The sequence below is a fragment of the Melanotaenia boesemani genome, chromosome 24, assembly GCF_017639745.1.
Source record: "Melanotaenia boesemani isolate fMelBoe1 chromosome 24, fMelBoe1.pri, whole genome shotgun sequence".
Taxonomy (NCBI): Eukaryota; Metazoa; Chordata; class Actinopteri; order Atheriniformes; family Melanotaeniidae; genus Melanotaenia; species Melanotaenia boesemani.
In genome coordinates, this window is record NC_055705.1 from 4,311,498 (window position 1) to 4,326,747 (window position 15,250).

The 15,250-nt window shown below is 43.7% G+C and overlaps 1 non-coding gene across 1 annotated transcript; it reads left to right on the forward strand.

The window, feature by feature from the left end:
* Positions 1–5,474: 5,474 nt before the first annotated feature.
* trnap-cgg lies at positions 5,475–5,546 on the forward strand. Its single transcript has one exon. It is a non-coding gene; the product is annotated as a tRNA-Pro (tRNA).
* The last annotated feature ends 9,704 nt before the right edge of the window (positions 5,547–15,250 follow it).

Here is a 15,250-nt window from a genome sequence, read left to right on the forward strand (position 1 = left end):
CTCCACCTGGCCCTGGCCTTCGTGCTCCTGGTACTCCGGGAAGAAACACTGAAAACTTTAAAGAGAGGGGAGAACTGCACTGACTCTGCTTTTTGCCCTTGGTACTCCAGTAAGAAACATTTAGTGCACATTTTCTCCCTTTTTAATTTTTCCAAAGTCAACTTTTGTGCGTCTGGTCTGCCAAACAGAACTTTGACAAAATACAGAAGAGACGGTGCGTCTCAGACTCAGAATGTCATCCTGCAGGCTGGATTTGTCAACTGATGTTACAAGGTCCAGTAAATGACAGGAAGACCTATGAGTGATGAATGAGACTTGTTTGGAATGGATGTGGGCTAAAATATTCCAGTATTTTATTCCAATATTTTACTGCAGGCTCCATGTAGACCCATGGAGCAGGGAAAAATTAAAAACACTCCACGATATGCTAAATTATTTATTTTAATTGGAACATTAATAAACATGCAGAGTGCACGTCTCTAAGAACAGCTCATGAAGCCACGAACAAAAACTTTTTTATTTAAAATGTCTGTAGATGATAACTGGTAGATATTTAAATGTTGTTAAAGTGTTTTAGCCAACCACAACAATGTGTGGAATTTTGTTGGTGTAATTATTATTCGTCCTGTTCGTCCAGGCGGCGTCTCTTCATGTCTGGTGACCAGTTGTGGAAAACATCTCAGTGCATTAAATCAAAAGCTCAGCAACGAACATAAAGACAACGTGTGGTTCACGTTTCGAAGGCTGGGCGTAGAGGAGGCCACCAGGCTCTCTCCGAGGAGGTGGGGGGGAGCAGGGCAAGACCCTTGAGGAAGAGAGGGAGATGCCCGGTCAAAGCTCCGTCCAGCATGGACTAAAACAGCACTGACAGTCCAGAAACAATTCCAAATGAAGGAATTTTTAAACACAAAGTAGTTTCTCAAGACTGCATGTTGCTCATGGATCTATTGTCTGACCCAGAGTGCAGTCGTGACTGGTTCTGGCCTGTATAGCAGCAGCCACTCTCCATCTTCCTGGTACTGCTACCACCACCGGACCGTACCGGCTTACTTTCACCCCGTTTACTGTTCATTTGAAAAGTAGAAAAACTAGCGGTTCATGGTTCACACCGTCAATATTTACTTCAAAGTTTTGTGTTTGGCAGGACCTTCTCTAACACAGTAGCTGCTGGTGGTTGACAGGGTTTATACTTCACATATGCAGGGGCGGGTCTAGAAAAGTTCTGATGGGGGCCAGGCAGGAACACTTATAAATGTTCATATTTTTTATGAAATATTGAACTGATCATTACAACTAAAGTGATCATCTAATGTAAACAAGTGGAGAAAAACTTGTATAAAAAGTATTTTCTTTGGGTGATGCTGCTGTAGGACTTTTATCACTGCTGCACAAACACACTTCAATGATAAAAGAAAAACATGTTTTTATTCAGATCATCAGTTTTATCAGAGTTTCTTCACCAATGTTGGCTGTTTAACTTCAGTCGTCACATCTGCTGGATTTATGACAGATATTATCACCATGGAGACGGTTGGTGAGACGATGATACATGAATTCTAAATTATGATATAGATCATGGTAAAAATGATTAAGAACAACAGATAAAAGTACTTTACATGCTGCATTTACTGACCATTGTACATCTGATAGTTATCCAAGGGAAGGTCAGTCAACAGTAAATATCTGTAGCATTGGTTCTTTTTGTTGATGTAAAACAGTAAAAACAGGAAGATTTCAGGCATATAAAAACTCCTGAATGGTGATTAATCATGAGCAATTTGGAAGCTGTTATTAATCTGATTAAATATTTTAATCATTTGACAGCTTTAATTTTACTTTATTTTATATTATATTATATTTTATTTTATTTTATTTTATTTTATTATATTATATTATATCATATTATATTATATTATATTATATTATATTTTATGATATTATATTATATTATATTATATTATATTATATTATATTATATTATATTTTATGATATTATATTATATTATATTATATTATATTATATTTTATTATATTATATTATATTATATTATATTATATTATATTATATTATATTATATTATATTATATTATATTATCATACAAATGTTTTTATGGCTGAATGGGAGACTGCTGCTCTGGATAAATGTAAAACTACCTGAACAGATGTCTGGATGATATCTGGGGATCTGGACCCACTCTGAGGAGGACATTAACACATTCATCCACACACTCAACAGACAATAATTCTATTAATTTTCTGGACACAACCAAGTTTAAAGGACCAAATTTATCACAACACAACCATTTAGACATTAAAGTTTACTTTAAGGAAAAAAGAACATAAAAAAACAGCTTTCATCCCAAGAACACCTTTGCTGGATTAGTTGAATCATAAGTATTAAGTTTCCACTGGATCTTCACACAAATGGAAGATTTTAAATATGCCGCCCAAACGCTGTTCTCCACCTTGTCCAGCAGGGGGCACTCTTGGACCTTCCTCAGGTCCTGTTTTAAAACATTTCTCCAGGTAAATCCCATCCAGGTCTCAGCTGCTCTCCCGTTTATCACCACCTTCTCTCCACACAGTGAGGCTGGTGGGAAAAATCTAAAATACTTTTAATTCAGCAGAACTTCCAGAGGAGATTAAACACCCATCAACATCTGGTCCAGCACTTTGCGTTCCATGGCTGGGATGCAGTACAGACCTTATTCCTGGCCTGCAATCCACACTAGACTGATGCACAGAGGAGGGCTGAGAGGGACTGGGTTGGCAGGCTGGGAACCACCTTTCCTCATGGCCTGAACAAGAGGATGTTTCTCCGTCCTTGATCTGGTCCCCTCCCTGCAGTCCCTCCTCCCTCTACCTCACTCAATCACCTGACTTCCTGACATAACTCTAACTGATTATTAGCTTGTTTTGGTAAATACAGTCAGCTGTTTTCATTTTTATCTCGCCGTCTGACCTGAATTAGGCAGTGAAAATGCTCATATATCTATTTGTGGGGAAAATAACAGTGTGATGGTTTGATACTGGACTAAACTTCTTGTTTATTTTCTGGATGCAGATGATTTGCTGGAGTCACTGACTGAATTCAGCAGCTCTGTCCTGCTTGATTCAAACGCTGCACAAGCTCTTCTCTGTTCATACCACTACCGTGTCAGGTGGTTTCATTAGGAGACACAAACACCTTCAGAAACCTGCCGGTTTGTGCTGAAGCTCAGTCTTTTTCCCAGTGAAATTAAAGCCTGTCAACATCAACTCATACATGACTGTAGAAGTCTCTCTGTAGCAGTGAGGACCCTGGTTATTGATAGAAATCTAATGGAGCGCATAAATAAGGCACTCTTCTTGAGCTTTGTGGAAGTGAAGAAAGGAACATGAGGGCAGCAATGGAAAAGTTACATTCTCTGACCAACCTTCAATTACTTGCTGCACTGACACAACACAATAACAACAGCCCGGCAGGATTTCCTGGCTTGTCATGTTTTTCAACTTGTAACTGAAATGGAAGAGAAACTAAAATGTCTTTGTTTCATCTCATAAACTTGGTCCAACTTTTTACATCACACGCTAGAAAGAAATGCATTTAGATTCATAAACTCACTGTTCATGCAGACGCCGGAGGTCGTTGGTGGCACTGTTAATCAGTCTTCCACTTCTCACCAGAAACAGTCGTTCATGTCCATCTGCGTCTTCGTCCACCACGTCTTTGATACAGTCTGGTCGTACTGACATGTAGTACTGGTCAATTATCTGTGGAGACAAGGAGTTGAAGAAATGAATGAAAGGGAGGAAATGCAGACGTGGATCTTGGTCCACATTTATGGACAGTGATGTTCAAATCAAATTTACAGCGTTTTCAGACCCTTCTAGCATCTCAAATTAGTGTCTAGTGACAAATCTAGTGGATTTTTCTGGTTTTATTGGAGACTGACGTGAAAGCATGTTTACTTCTTCTCAATGAGTAGCGAGTGCTGCTGCAGGCCCCTCCCCCATCCAAAATAACACAGGAGGCTTGGAGCCAAAGCAGCACCCAGCTCCCAGCTGCAGTCAGAGCAAATGTTCACCTTTGCTCCAGGACCAGAATCAAAGCTGCTGCTGGCTGATCCTGTCCTGGCTTACCGTCAGATATTATTGCCTATTAATGACGAGTGTGGAGGAAAAAATTTAAAAAGTTAAAAGATCTGTAACATGTTCCAGGCTCTTAATCAGAGAACAGCTGGAGCTCCAAGTTAAAGTACTTAGAGTGACACTTTAACTTTAGGTCTGTTCATTTTGGGCCAGGGATATTTTTGTCTTTTCAACTGTTTTGAAATGAAATGCAATTTAATACATTTTTCCAGATATCACTAGAGCTTAAGGTTACAATATTAATGTCTGTGTCTATTATTTGACTCATTTGTCTACTAAAATAAATTTAAATAAAAAATTATAAATAAATTATAAATAACACATTTTTAGGGGACAAAATGTGGCAATTAAAAGAACAGCATGTGTTATCATTGTGTGTATATAAAACATAAAAGTTTATTTCTTTAGCAGCATTGTGCTGTGAGCCATATAAACACTTCATTTGCTGCTTTTTGTGAACTTTCTATCTAAATGAGATGTTTCTGCTTATATCAGCCTCATACAGCTAGCAGATGGCTAAAAGCTAGCAGGTGGCTAACAGCTAACAGGTTCATGAACTGTGTAACAGTGTTTGTATGTGTGAATGTGTTTCAATGTTGACCAGCATGGCAGTTCAACAAAGGAATGCCTAGGGGTATTATTCTCGCTTTGGGTGATTTATGAGCCCTCACAAAACTCAGAATCCTCGTAGGAAACAAGTACCACTTCAACGACAACCCATGTATTTTAAATTTAAAGCAACCATTTAACAAATCCCATATGCATTCAAACAGCACCGGTGGTTTCACAAAACCCCCATCCCAATTTCAGCCCTTCATCCCTGTCCTATGTTTAAGTCTCTGTTGTTTATACTTATTGCCAATTGTGTCAGGAGCCCATTGGCAGGACCACCACACAGAAACCTTTCTTGTCACAAATCTATCTAATATCTTATCACCTAAAACAGTTTTTTTTTACCATGGTGCATGCTTCATCCACACTGAAACTCTTAAGACAAACACTTGTTCCCTAATTCAGCTGCTAGCTCATACCAGATATGTTTTCAAGGACTTTGGGGATAAATAGGAGGTAATAATATCTCTGCAGTTGGCAAGAAGATAAGAGTATCAACATGGGCTGTTAAAGCAATGATTCCATGATTAAAATCACTTACATTAAAGGCCTGCATTACATAACCAGAAGACATGGTCAAGCAGAGAAGTGACAATGAGGGTATCAACAAAACTGGACAAGGCTCCAATCTGCCATAAGAGTCTGACAATCCACATAATACTGACTGTGTCCTCCTTATACCCCTAAAGGAGCTTTGTCCAGTCAGCTTCATCTTGCAGGCTGACAGACTGGCTCGTTGGTCTAGGGGTATGATTCTCGCTTCGGGTGTGAGAGGTCCCGGGTTCAAATCCCGGACGAGCCCCTGAATTACAGCTGTTTACCATAGAAAGTAGATGCTGATTAGAAACAATTCAGGTGGTTTTAATACATTTATCCAGAGCACCATTCAATCACCAGAACATCTCCAATATAATATAATCATCTCACCAACCGTTTCCATGGTGATCATATCTGTCATAAAACCACCAGATGTGATGAGTGAAGAACAAACAGCTAACATTGATGAAGGAATTGATAAAACTGATGATCTGCATAAAAACACATTTTTCCCTTTATCATTGAAGTGTGACTGCAGCAGTGATAAATATCCTACAGCAGCATCACCCAAAGTAAACACTTTTTTTTAACTGATGTTCCAAGGTTCAGTATACATAAAGTGTTATTTGGTCACTCATATGTCCCCGAAATGCCCAGCCCATTACCTTTCTAAAAAAGTCTCATTCATCACTGACAGATCTTCTTGTCATTTACTGAATCTTGGAACATCAGTAGAAAAATCCAGTCTGCAGGATGATTAAGACTCAAATAAAAGAAATGTTGTAGCTTCTTAAATGGACAAAATGACACATTTTCAGTACAAAACAGGGTTTCTGGACAAATTTTTACATTGCTGGCTTTACAGATGGACAAAATGACGGGTAAGGGAATTTTTTTGCAAAAATACAAAAGATTTTATATATTAGTGATGGTCAGAGGTACGTGCATGCTTACCTTTCCTGTAGGCTAGAGGGGGGAGGGATGCTCGCACAAATGCCCCCGTGTATCTTTACACCCCCTTGGGGAGCCCATGCAAGGAAGGTGAAGTTTGTCCAAAAACCCTCCCAAGACCCATGTTCATGGATTGCCTTTATTTCCATTGCAGTCTCTTCTGGAGGCGTGGGTTCAAATCCCACTTCTGACAACTTCAGTATGTATTGGTGCACATTTAAAATAAAAAAGATCCTCTCTTTGCAGAGTTCCAAGTACACTGAGGCCCATTTCTATAAGAAGCCATAGTCACTTCATGCGATCCATTACACATCTCCTAATTAGACTTTTTGTTTCATGGTTTTTTTCTGAACATTTTACCTCAAATGTGGCCCAGCTCGCTCCGTCGGTAGAGCATGAGACTCTAAATCTCAGGGTTGTGGGTTTGAGCCCCACGTTGGGTGTTGAAATTTTGATCATACAGTGATGCTTGGTCAGGAACCTTCAGCTGATCGCTTCCTTGGAGAACATCTACAGCTACGAATCTTTACAGCGTGTTTACAGGTGCAACAGATTATGATTTGACATGGACACAACTACACCAAATAACCAGAAAAAGCTAGGTGAGTCGAAGTCATCCTTTCCTTGCTGCTCTCACACACTGACGACTATACACAAGTCTTGATAAACATTAAAAGTTTTGCAGCATTTTATTGCTCAGAGTTCTTTATTAACAAATTATAACATCAACAACTATAAACAGACTTCCAGGGGCAACAAAATCTCATGGAAAAAATGAAGTGACAAAAGCTTTTCTAATAGTCGTTTAAGTCATTCTTCTGTGACAACTGTATTTTTATTGCAGTCATGTTTAACCCTTTAAACCTGAGGGTTTTTGGAGGTGTAGTTTGCCTGAACAGACCTACCCAAATTAAATCAACAATAACTGTAATTTTTAGGTCAATATACATAAGGGTGGTCTCAATGGATAGGTAAGACCCCATGGAATATAAATCCAGTGTCAGAGACATTGTGAGTGTTAATATGCCTGTGCAAATGTTCATAAACCATAGGTAAAAAAAATATCCTCTGCAAATTCTTTTTTTTTTTTGTACACAGATGAAAACATCATGACAGAAATCATTCTGTGCATAAAGATACCACTGCATGCATTCAGCAACTCCTTGACTACAACTGTACAAAGTTTCATGAGAACAGAACAAAGCTCAGAGCTTTTATGCAGGTTTTAGTGTGGATAGTATCAGGCGGACTTTACATTTGGCCACTTGGATGTGCCAAATTGTGCTGTGTCTGTATTTGCTCCAGAACTTCTAACACGGTGTATCTGGTTCTTTGTAATTTCTTGGACATGTTCATGGCTTTTATCCTTCGTTCTAAATGGATAAAAAGTTATAATGAAGCAAAGAAATGAACGCTGTTCGATGTTCGCTCTTTCCGGTGTGCCCACGTGCGTAACTGCAGCAAAATGGCAACGATGCTCTTTTGTTTACGCACAAGTATTTATACCTGACAGATAAAGTGTCGTTCAAGTGTAAGATATCGTTGGACAGCTTGTAAGATGTAGAATTCGACCAAACTTTATTTACACTGCCAAGACCCACAACAAGACAACAAAATGGCTGTGAATGGGAGCATATGACATGTTAGCGCATGTCGCAGTTTCACCATTATGGATTACTACGCTGTGAGTTTTAGTCGAAGAACAATGTGGATAGACTGAAAATGACCACAAAAAGGTAAGGAAATAAAAAATGTCGCTGTTTGTGAGAATAGCTTTGGGATTTGGTGTATTTGGTGATAAACATGCTATCTGATAAGGCTGCTGTGATATGCGACGGTTAGCTTTGTGTTTGTTTTGAGACTGAGGTGAGGTGCTTGGTGAATATCTTTTTATGTTTGGTATCATATGAAAGTGCAGCTTTTCTAGTGTCATCTGATACCCAACATGTTTGGGTGGAGTGAACGGATCACACGTTGTGTTGCATTTTGTTTCGGGTGTTAATGGTTATGGTGGCGCTGTTGTTTGTGGCATACGTATTTTAAAGTTGTTATTAAACAAATTCTTTGTTGACCACATGCACTTGAAGAGTTGATTTAGTGGCGTTAGGTATTCTATACATTATAAATAAAATATCCTAACATCACTAGAGTAACTTTTAGTCTTTTTGGCACCTCCCTCCTGGTCGGACGCCTGTTGCAGCAGCTCCAGTTCTGTGGGTGCTTTTAGTGTTATTTTAGTATTTATTTTATCTTTCCTTTGGCTTTTCGCTGTGTTTATTATTTATTGCAACGGAACAGCCATGGTTTTTGTATGCTCCAAGTTCTTCTTTTCACTTTTATTGCTGCTCTTGTTACTCCTCGTAACTGAGAGCAACGCTCACAGTGGCAGGCCCATTGTTTACTCTCGCGACCAGCTGTTAGCGCTGAGTAAACCTGTACTGTCGCCGGGGGTCAGGCACGATATCCCGAAGGAGCTACGGAGGAGACACCAGGGATGCAGAGCCGGAGTGAGGGTGAGGGCAAGGAAGTGGAGATACAAGCCTGCTGTTCCTGCCATCATAATGGGGAATGTGCGCTCTCTGGCGAACAAGATGGACGAGCTGGCGGCGCTGATTAAAACACAGAGGGAGTACCGTGAGTGCAGTTTACTGAGTTTTACGGAGTCGTGGCTGCACTCACATATTCCGGACCACAGCGTTGCTGTACCCGGCTTTGTGAGCTTGCGGGTGGACAGAGACGTGACAGACAGCGGTAAGAAGAAGGGAGGAGGGATTGTGCTTTATGTGAATGAACGTTGGTGCAATTCCGGACACGTCCGTGTCAAGGAACGTCTCTGCAACCCAAACGTGGACCTGCTGGCTGTCGGGCTACGGCCGTATTACTTGCCAAGAGAGTTTACATCAGCCATTGTGGTAACAGTTTACATTCCCCCATCAGCTGATGCGGAGGCTGCTGCTGACGTTATCAGCTCCATTGTCTCCCGGTTGCAGACGCAGCAACCAAATGCCTTCATGGTAATCACAGGGGACTTTAATCATGCTAGCATGGACAGAACACTGACTGACTTCACTCAGTATGTGGACTGCTCCACTCGGGACAATAAAACTCTGGACCTACTGTATACAAACGCACAGGGAGCATACAGTGCAACCGCCCTTCCCCCCCTCGGCAGGTCAGATCACAACCTTGTTCTGCTTTCACCAAGGTATGTGCCTATTGTCCGGCGGCAGCCTGTGCCCACAAGGAGAGTGAGGAGGTGGACACAGGAGGCTGAGGAGGTCCTGCAGGACTGATTTGACTGCATAGACTGGGATGCACTCTGCCTGCCTCATGGGGAGGACATCGGACAACGGTATGACGGACAGCATCACGGAATACATCAAATTCTGTGAGGACACTGTCATGTCCTCCAGGACTGTTAGATGCTTCCCAAACAACAAGCCGTGGATCACTAGCGACCTGAAGACCCTACTCAACAAGAAGAAGAGAGCCTTCAGGTCTGGAGACAGGGAGGAGCTGAGGAGGGTGCAGCACCAACTCAGGGACAAGTTGAGGGAGTGTAAGGACTCTTACTGGAAGCTGGAGGCCAAACTCCAGAAGAACAACATGAGGGAGGTGTGGTCTGGAATGAAGGAGATCACAGGATGTGGGGGGAGAGGCAGACTGGCTGATGGTAATAGGGAGAGAGCTAACGAGCTTAACACCTTTTTCAACAGGTTTAGCTCTCAGACTGCCCCTGTCTCCTCTACCCCTACCCCAGCCATCCCACACCTCCCCCCTCCTCTTCCAACTGCTCCACTGCTGGAGAGGCTGGTGTTGGCCCACCTGAGGCCGCTGGTGAGACCTTCTCTCGACCCTCTGCAGTTTGCCTACCGGCCACGTGTGGGGGTGGATGATGCTGTCATCTATCTGCTGCAGCGAGCTCATTCGCACCTGGATGGTAGTGGAGGCATTGTCAGAGTCACATTCTTTGATGTGAAAGTAAAGTTTTCTAATTTGAGTATTATACTAGGTATAAAAACTAGATTTGTTGCTGTAATTTGTTGACTGTTTGAGCTGCATCAGTGTAATAAGTCATTTCCTCCGTGCTCTATTGTTTCCTCTGTCTCTTCTACTTAATCTCTTTCCATCTGATGAGAGTTCCAGTAAAGTCAAACTGGTCTTGGGGAGGGTGAAGCTCTGAAATGAGCATCAGACTGGTGAGGTGTGTGTTACCCAGTCATAGTGATGGACAGCTGTGTGTAATAATGTGTAGTGAAGGTTTGCATCGGAGCCATAAATCTAAAAGGAGGGAGAGGACTTCCACTACAGATTCATCTCTCTCCTTCTCTCTAAGCTCTGAGCTTCCTCTGCTGTCGCAGCGTCGCTCCCGCTGGTAAACCAAACGTTGGCGATTTCCTGCCGTAAGACGATGCATTCATGGACAGCTGGTTTAAATGTAAATCTGGCCTCACATCGTCTGAAGAGAAAACAGAAGAAACGATCAGCGCTAGTAGCGGTGCTGGTGTCAGTGATGTGGTAGCGTTGGTGCCGGTAACGTTACCAAGCAGCCCAAATAAAAGTTTCAGGCTAACCGGCTCAGAATAAATCCGTGGCTTGAAAATAACGGTGGTGACATCAACCACACAATTTAATGTTCGGTGTTTTGCTGTTTCCATGGTGTTTCTAACACAGCAGCTGTAAAGAAAACAGAGGCGCTCTGTTTGAAGAGGAAATGAACAGGTTTCTTAAAACTTTATAACTTAATAGCACAAAACTACCGAGTCTGTCTGATGAGATCAATAGAAAAAAGTTATCATGTGATCAAGCATTATTAGCGTGTGGAAGAGATCATTAACTTGAGGAAACGTATTAGTTAAACCCACAATTATCATTTCATGTGGTTGTATTTTAACGTTGAGAGTAATTATAGAAAATGAACTGAGCTAACTGGGTTGTTGAGGTGTTGTTGGGTGCCCACAATTTAAGGATGCGTGTCCCTAGTTTTTTTCTTTTTTTCTATCGATGTCACCAAACGTTTTCGGTACTAAATGAACTGGCTAGTGTAATTTTTACTCATCTGGTTAAATTAATGAAAAAGACGGAGCATCCTTCTGATAAAGCCAAAGTTAAATTAACAACATAGAGCCTTACTTTTCTTTCTTAAAAAAGGGACAGTGTGTGGACATTAATTACAATGGTTCTGAATGTCCAAAGCCTTGGGGACCCTCTGTGCTCTTTGTGGGTCCCAGACCCCAGGTTGGAAACCACTGAGACAGCAGTGCTGACCGGAGAACCAGTAATCTCCTGGCCTTCTGTGACTTGTTTCTGTAAAACAGAGTCTAAGTAACTTGTATTAACAACCCACTTTTAAACAGTTGACGTGTGATTACTGTTTACCTGAGACACTTTCCTGGCCATGGCGACATTCGGCTCTGCAGCTGCAACATGTGAACCACCAAGTTAAAATGGCGCTGTGCGAGCAGCTGCTTGCTACGGCAGCTCTGCCTCCTCTATTCCTTTTTTTAGCGTTTTCTATGGTTTTTAGACGTGGTTTTCCTTTTTCCTTTACAGTAGTCAGTACCAGGTGCAATTCTGCACATGGGAAGCCTACTTTTATTGATTTTCTATTTGGATTTCTGCTTCTTTTGGCACTTTTCCAAACTTCGGCGGGGGACACCTTTGGTTTCAGCCACGGCTCCATTGTTTACACCAGGGACCAGCTGTTAGCTCTGAGCGGCACTGCTCTTCTCTACGCGGAGAAGCCGGAGATTCCCGCGGAGATACGGAGAAAAAGAAGAGGCTGCAGAGCAGGAAGAAAGCTCCAGGAGAGGAAACGGAGGTACAGGCCATATTTACCCTCCGTGATTATGGGAAACGTTCGTTCCCTCTCTAACAAGACCGACGAGCTCGCGGCGCTGACCCGGCTACAGCGGGAGTTCAGGGAATGTAGCCTCATGTGTTTAAGGGAGACGTGGCTGAATGGACTTATTCCGGACTCTGTGGTTTCCCTGGATGGATTTAAACTTTCGCGCGCGGACAGGAGTGCGGCGGAGAGTGGTAAGAGGAAAGGCGGGGGACTCGCGGTGTATGTCAACGAGAGATGGTGCAACCCTGCACACGTCTGTGTAAAGGAACAACTCTGCACCAGGGACATTGAGTTACTCGCTGTGGGTATGCGGCCGTATTACCTCCCGAGGGAGTTTTCACACGTTATACTGTTTAATGTGTACATCCCTCCCTCGGCTGATGCAGCAGCTGCTTGTGAGCTGCTCCACAGCGCAGTGACTCGGATGCAGACTCGCCACCCACAGTACCTCCTGCTCATCAGCTGGGATTTCAATCACACCTCGCTCTCTGCCACTCTCCCTACTTTCGTCCAGTACGTGAAGTGCCACACCAGGGAGAACAAGACGCTGGACCTACTGTATGCTAATGTGAAGGACGCATACACCTCCGCCCCCCTCCCCCTGCTTGGACGCTCTGATCACAACCTCGTACATCTGCTCCCTGAATACACACCCAGGGTGAGAAGACAGCTGGCACAGAAGAAGTCTGTGAAAGTGTGGACCGATGAGGCCAATGAGAGACTGAGAGACTGTTTCCAATCCACAGACTGGGAGACACTCTGCAGCTCTCATGGAGAGGACATTGATGGCCTGACCCACTGCATCACGGACTACATCAACTTCTGTGTGGAGAACACTGTGCCAACCCGGAGGGTGCGGTGTTTCTCCAACAACAAACCCTGGGTGACCCCTGAGCTTAAAGTCCTGCTGAACCAGAAGAAGAGGGCTTTCATTTCAGGGGACAGAGAGGAGCAGAGGAGAGTTCAGCATGAACTCCAGTATAAGATCAGGCGGGCCAAGGACAGCTACAGGAAGAAGCTGGAGGAGCGGCTGGAGCAGAAGAACACGCGGGACGTGTGGAGAGGGCTGAAGGAGATCTCTGGATTTGGACAGAGTGGTGCCAGAGGGACAGCTGATGGAGACCAGCGCTGGGCCAATGATTTAAATCTGTTATTTAACAGATTTGATTCTAACCCCACTCTCTCTGCCCCCCCTCCCCCCTCTTCACACATCCCCAGTCCAGCGTCAACCATCCCCTTCCCCCGACCACCTTCATCTTCACTTTCACCTACCCCCCATCTCCACTCCACACCAATGGACTCCACCACCAGCCCCCCACTGCCCTCCACCTCCCCCCTCTCCCTTACATCGGCCCAGGTGAGGAGAGAACTGAGGCGGCTGAAGAACAGGAAAGCTGCAGGACCAGACGGCATCAGCCCCAGGCTGCTCAGGACCTGTGCAGACCAGCTCTGTGAGGTGCTCAGGTACATCTTTAACCTGAGCCTCAGCCTGGAGAAGGTCCCTGTCCTGTGGAAGACCTCCTGGGTGGTTCCGGTTCCTAAGATATCACATGCTAAGGAACCGAACCATTACAGACCCGTCGCCTTGACCTCCCACCTGATGAAGACCATGGAGAGGCTCATCCTCGGCCACCTCCGCTCCGTGGTGTGCACCACGATGGACCCGCTGCAGTTTGCCTACAGGCCAAACATTGGGGTGGATGATGCTGTCATCTACCTACTGCACAGGGCGCTGGCTCACCTGGAGACCGCTGGGAGCGTCGTGAGAGTCATGTTTTTTGACTTCTCCAGTGCGTTCAACACCATCCAGCCGGCGCTGCTGCGGGGGAAGCTGGAAGGAGCTGGAGTGGATGGAAAGTTAGCTGCGTGGACCTGCGTGCGTCTGCAGAACTGTGTGTCTGAGGTGGTAGTCTGCAGCACGGGGGCCCCTCAGGGAACAGTGCTCTCACCGTTCCTCTTCACCCTCTACACCTCGGACTTCACCTATAACACCAGCAGCTGTCATCTCCAGAAGTTCTCTGACGACTCAGCCATTGTGGGCTGTGTGTCTGAGGGGAACGAGCTGGAGTACCGGTCAGTCATCATGGACTTTGTGGACTGGTGTGAGCGCAACCACCTGTGCTTAAACACCAGTAAGACCATGGAGATGGTGATTGACTTCCGGAGAAGGACACTACCCCACACACCGGTGAACATCCAGGGGAAGGACATTGACCGGGTGGACAGTTTCAAGTACCTGGGTGTTCACCTCAACAGTAAACTGGACTGGTCACACCACACAGACGCCCTGTACAAGAAGGGCCAGAGTCGCCTCCACCTCCTGAGGAGACTGAGGTCCTTTGGAGTATGCAGGCCTCTGCTAAGGACATTTTATGACTCTGTGGTAGCCTCTGCTGTCCTCTACGCTGTTGTCTGCTGGGGAGCGAGCAGCACTGACCGGGACAGGAAGAAACTGAAAAAGCTGGTCAGGAGGGCCAGCTCTGTCCTGGGCTGCCCGCTGGACTCTGTGGAGGAGGTGGGTGAGAGGAGGATGTTGGCCAAGCTCACATCCATCATGGACAACACCTCTCACCCGCTGCACCAGACTGTGGGGGGGCTGAGCAGCTCCTTCAGCAGCAGACTGAGACACCCTCAGTGTAGGAAGGAGCGCTACCGCAGGTCCTTCATTCCCACTGCTGTCAGACTGTACAACTTAACTGTATAGTCATAATACTGTTTAATGTTTATTTATATTCTGCTGTGCAATACCCCCCATTATCAATGTCATCATATTCTTCATATCCCACCATCACCATGTAAATATGTATATAGTCTGTGAAGTTGTTGTTATATTTTATATATATATATATAGTGTGTGTATATATATATATATATATATATATATATATATATATATATATATATATATATATATATCTTTTATATTTATAATGGTACATATTTTTGCTTTTCTAGACTTTTTCTTGTAAATAATTTATATTGCACCTTCTTGCTGTGATGCATGTTCACCTTATTCTGTCTTTCTGCACTTTATTCTATAACAAGAGCTGCTGTAACAAGTGAATTTCTCCACTGTGAGATAATAAAGTCTAGTCTAATCTAATCTAAGTCTTGGTTTGGTAAACTGAAAGGTAAGAACTGTGTAATGAGAGGCCGTTTACTGAACTAAA